Below are 6,000 nucleotides of genomic sequence, written 5' to 3' on the forward strand. Positions count from 1 at the left end.
ATATCTGTGTAGGATAGATCATTCCAGGTAAAATATGGGTTCTTGCCCTAAAATTTGGCCTTTTTTTCGTCATGACTTGTGAAAATAAAACTTATCAGCAAAACTTCATACAAAAAAGTTTTATAAATAAAAATAGTGAAAGAAATAGTATACCGAATGTGTGTACCAGACAGGTAAATAATACAGGTAATATTTATATCTGAAACCGAGAAAATGCAGTATCATGTATCATTGTGTCCACTGGGTGGCGCTGCAGACTGAGGTTGATATTCCACAAATTGCTACCCTGATGTCAGACAATAAAACAAGTTAGACAGTAATTCTTTATATGTAAAAGTTCCTATTTTTCACTTGATTCTCACAATAGCTCTGTGAGGAATGTACAGTATGTATTATTATCCCTTAAACACAGGACTTAGATACCATTAAATATATGCCGCTGCCTCTCAGATTTGTAATACATTTTAATCAAATATTCACTTTAAAACAGCCCATTCATATTTGAACTAAATGTTCCAAAGTTATTAACTGGTAACCTTTGGTTCTTTTCTACAGTTTCAAGATTTTGCCTCATAAAAAAGCAATCCCTTGCCGGGCGCAGTGGCTCAAGCCTGTAATCCCAGCACTTTGGGAGGCCGAGGCAGGCAGATCACAAGGTCAGGCGTTCGAGACCAGCCTGGCCAACATGGTGAAACCCCATCTCTACTAAAAATACAAAAATTAGCCGGGCGTGGTGGCGCTCGCCTGTAATCCCAGCTACTCAAGAGGCTGAGGCACAAGAATCGCTTGAACCTGGGAGGCGGAAGTTACAGTGAGCCGAGATCGTGCCATTGCACTCCAGCCTGGGTGACAGAGTGAGACTCCATCTCAAAAAAAAAAAAAAAAAAAGTAATCCCAGTGGAAGGGAGACTAAAATAGCTGGCCTATATATTCCTGGCAGTGGCTCCTTTGCTCACGCTCAGTAAATATGCCATGATGTTCAAAGGAGGCCTGGGAAGAAGAGAAGGCTCTGGTGTTAGAAACAGTGGATTCCAACTCTGGCCCTTCCACTCTCTCCATAGGTGTCGAGTCATTTGAACTTTTCAGAGCCTCGGTATTAACATATTGAATAGAAATATTTTAACCTCTTTGTCTTACTAGTCTGATAAGAAGATAAAATGAGTCAACATGAGAGAAGTGTTCTGTGAATGTAGGTTATTTATTTATTCACTTATTTATTTATTGAGATAGGGTCACTGCAGACTCAACACCCGAGGCTCAAGCGATCCTCTTACCTCAGCCTCCTGAGTAGCTGGGAACACAAGGGCATCGCCAGCCTGGCTAATTTTTGTATTTTTGGTAGAGATGGGATTTCACCATGTTGCCCAGGCTGGTCTCAAACTCCCAAGCTCAAGCTATCCTCCCACCTCAGCCTCCCAAAGTGCTGGGATTCCAGGCGGGAGCCACCGTGACCAGCCAATGTGAAACATTTTTAAAATCAATTTAAATAAACGGTTACAGTCCTCCCTCTGTATCCACAGGGTCCACATCCATGGATTCAACCAACCATGAATTGAAAATATTTTTTGAGGCCAGACATGTTGGCTCACATCTCAAGGTGCTTGTAATCCCAGCACTTTGGGAGGCCGAGGGGGGGTGGATCACCTGAGGTCAGGATTTTGAGACCTGCCTGGCACAAAAATCAAATGTGCTTTTAGGCTATTTTTTATTTTAGTAGAAACCCTGTCTCTACCAAAAATACAAAAATTAGCTGGGCATGGTGTCAGGTCCTGTAATTCCAGCTACTCGGGTGGCTGAAGCAGGAGAATTACTTGAACCTGGGAGGCAGAGTTTGCAGTGAGCCAAGATTACGCCATTGGACTCCAGCCTGGGCAACAGAGCAAGACTCCATCAAAAAGAAAGAGAGAGAGAGGGAGGGAGGAAGGAAGAAAGGAAGGAAGGAAAGAAGGAAGGAGGGAGGGAGGGAAGGAGGGAAAGAAGGAAGGAAGGAAAGAAAGAAAGAAAAATATTTATTGAAAACCCAAAGGCCAGGCACGGTGGCTCACGCCTGTAATCCCAGCACTTTGGGAGGCTGAGGTGAGTGGATCACGAGGTCAGGAGATCGAGGCCATCCTGGCTAACACGGTGAAACCTGGTCTCTACTAAAAATACAAAAAATTAGCCGGGCGTGGTGGTGGGCGCCTGTAGTCCCAGCTACTCGAGAGGCTGAGGCAGGAGAATGGCGTGAACCCAGGAGGCGGAGCTTGCAGTGAGCCAAGATCGTGCCACTGAACTCCAGCCTGGGTGACAGAGCAAGACTCCGTCTCAAAAAAAAACAAAAAACAAACAAACAAACAAAAACCCAAAGGCAATAAAAAAAAATACAACAGTAAAAAAAATACAAATTTTAAAATACAGTAGAACAACTATTTACATAGCATTTACATTGTATTATGTATTATAAATAATCTAGAAATGACTTAAAGTATACGAGAGGGTGTGCATAGGTTATACACAAATACTAAGCCCTTTTTTTTTTTTTTTGAGATAGGGTCTCCTTGTGTCACCCAGACTGGAGTGCGGTGGCTCGATCTCGGCTCACTGCAATCTCCGCTCCCCCAGGTTCAAGCGATTCTCCTGCCTCAGCCTCCCGAGTAGCTGGGATTATAGGCACGCGCCACCACACCCGGCTAATTTTTGTATTTTTAGTAGAGACGGGGTTTCACCATGTTGGTCAGGCTGGTCTCAAACTCCTGACCTCGTGATCCACCCGCCTTGGCCTCCCAAAGTGCTGGGATTACAGGCGTGAGCCACCGCTCCTGGCCTACTAAGCCATTTTATATAAGCGACTTGAGCATTCACAGGGTTTGGTATCTGCGGGGACCCTGGAACCAATCCTGCCCCCAGGTACCAAGGGACAGTTGAGCACCTTGAGATGTGTATAAAAACTCATTTCTACCAAATAACAAAACTCTCAAAAGGATACTGTTAGAAAAAGTTTTAGGCCGGGCGCGGTGGCTCACGCCTGTAATCCCAGCACTTTGGGAGGCCGAGGCGGGCGGATCACGAGGTCAGGAGATCGAGACCATCCTGGCTAACACGGTGAAACCCCGTCTCTACTAAAAATATAAAAAATTAGCCGGGCGTGGTAGCGGGCGCCTGTAGTCCCAGCTACTCGGGAGGCTGAGGCAGGAGAATGGCGTGAACCCGGGAGGCAGAGCTTGCAGTGAGCCGAGATCGCGCCACTGCACTCCAGCCTGGGCGACAGAGCGAGACTCCGTCTCAAAAAAAAAAAAAAAAAAAAAAAAAAGTTTTAAAAGATTCCTGGCCGGGCACGGTGGCTCATCGCCTGTAATCCCGGCACTTTGGGAGGCCGAGGCGGGTGGATCACGAGGTCATGAGATCGAGACCATCCTGGCTAACATGGTGAAACCCCGTCTCTACTAAAAATTAGCCGGGCGTGGTGGTGGCCACCTGTAGTCCCAGCTACTGGGGAGGCTGAGGCAGGCGTGAACCCAGGCGTGAACTCCTGGCGTGAACCCACGTGAACTCCTGGCGTGAACCCAGGAGGCGGAGCTTGCAGTGAGCCAAGGTCATGCCACTGCACTCCAGCCTGGGCCACAGAGAGAGACTCTGTCTCAGAAAAAAAAAAAAAAAAAAAAGATTCCTATGGGCTTCACGTCTTAAGCGCTGTAAAACCGGGACATGGGATTATTTACTTAAATATCTTAACCTTCTTGGTCTGCCTGTGGAAGCTGGAAAGGTATGCATGTCCAGGGGTCTGAGGGTACATGGCTGTTCTCAGTGCTTTTAAAGATGTCCAACAGGAGAAATTCACAGGAAACAATATTTTAAGTCATGAAGCACAGAGAAGGTCCCAATAGTCCCAGACTCCTGCTCTGGGGTCAAGTGCTAAAAGCATTGTTACTTTCTTACTTATGAAGTTACAAAACATTGTTTCTGAGTCCCTGGCATGTAAGTTACCTCAGATCCTCAGCAGTACAAAACAAGCGCTTTTAGTCCCAATTTGGGAAAGAAGAGACTAAGAAGTGGAGCCAGTTTTCAAAAGTCAGAGGTTCTCCTTATTCACCATGCTGCCTCCCTCACCATACCTTTCCTTGGTGTCCTGTTCATTGTAACTCTGGATAATTAGCCAAGCTGATGCCTTGTCCTTTTACAGAATGACAGAAAATTCTTCAGATTATTATAAACAATGTGTGATCCATTTTCCCTTGTGAGTGAGTGAATGGTCTATTTAAAAAGGGCCTATCAAATGCTCCTCGTTAATGACTAAGAGCCTGTCTGCTTTCTTTCCGAAAGTGGTAATGGGATTGTGATGGAAGTTGGGCCCACCAGGTGTGTGGATATGATTAGAAGCTGCGGACAGTCTTTATTGACCATCATCTTGGAGGGATGGACTTTGCGACGTCCCATGCCAAATTACTGCCCAAAAGATAAGGAAAGAATGAGAATGCAAAACCTGGGGTGGCGGGGGAGAGGGGCTCACTGAATTTTACATAATTGCATATGAGATGAGACTAGAAATTTTGCAGATGTTTCTGGCTACAGACTCATTTTACTTGGCCAGACAGTGGTTTTGTTTTTGGGTTTCATTATTTTAATTTCAGGGCATTTAAGAGAAAATGCATTGCCCATGGCTCTGATTACCATATTCGAATGTGATTTATAGGACTGGCTCCTGAAGCCATTAAGTTTATGACCCCTGGACTTAGAGATCTTTCCTATTCTGGCGTTTTTATGACTCTATGAAATTGGAAGGACAGGATAGTTCACAGTGAGAGTGACTCACAGGAATGGCTGGAAGGGAAAGTACCCCCTAATCAGGAAGGTTTTGGGAAAACATTCAGGTATGCCCTAGGCATGGAAGAACTATTTAGTAGCAGGAAACTCAAGATGGTTTCCACTCTGTTTTACAAAGATTGTAGCTAGGGTGAAGTTGCATTTTGAAAGGTGAGATGTCAGATTCTAAAGACTGTATGGGGTAAGGCAAAAATTGTACGTAGTTGCAAAGGGCAACCTTGAAAGTCAATGCTGTGTCTCAATGCATCTACCAATTTTATTTTGTTGTTGTTGTTTGCTTTGTTTTTGTTTGTTTGTTGTTGTTGTTATTGTTGTTTTCCTGTAGCAGGAAAGCAAATCCCTGGGTCTGCATTCAGCAGCAGATGAAAAACTCAGCGTGCATTGTAAGGGTAATGTTGCTCCAAAAATCTTTAAGCACTGGAATCACACAAGTGAACTTCTGGACTTTTAAAAAATATGAACAATGGGGATAACTTTTTTTAAAAAATCAGCGAGACCCCTCCTCTTCTCCCTCCTTTAAAATTTTACCTTAATCTCAGCCAAAAGCCTGAGAAGTGATTCCCTTAAATTCTAATTTAGAAACATCTGTTACTGGAAGCCTTCATGCTTGTACTTGCATACCAAATTTCTGAAAGTTTATACCAGAAAAGCTTAATATTGGTTATCTCCAGCCAGAAGAAATTGAGCTGGGAATGGCTGAAAGGGGCGATTGTAAAATTATTACCCATTTTTTGACCTGTTATATTTTGTTTTATTTATTTTAAACATGAGCGTGTTATCCATACATAAATAAAAGGAAAATTTAAGGAAACATTATTTTATTCACATTCTTTATTTTTCCTTATTTCATTATTGTTTTATTTACCTTATTTTAAAATAACTGTCATATATATTGGATTTGAAATATTGTATTTTCTCTAAATTTACCCCAAAGTGTTCATTGTTAGGTAGCATGTGATTTAATTCAAATATCAGATCATTTCTGTTTGTCTCTTTTTTTAATAATCTTTCAGAGGAAAATATAATCACAGTTTTCAGTTTGGACCCCAGATCATTTTGAGCCAAATTTTAATTGATTTAATTAAATAAACTTATCTAATGATTGCTGAAACAGACAGATATGTGCTGAGCTTTGCTGGCAACACTGTAACACACTTAGAATCAAACGGGTTCATTCGTGTTAGGGAGGACAATGAATTT

This window comes from Pan paniscus, chromosome 5, assembly GCF_029289425.2.
Source record: "Pan paniscus chromosome 5, NHGRI_mPanPan1-v2.0_pri, whole genome shotgun sequence".
In the NCBI taxonomy this organism is placed as follows: Eukaryota; Metazoa; Chordata; class Mammalia; order Primates; family Hominidae; genus Pan; species Pan paniscus.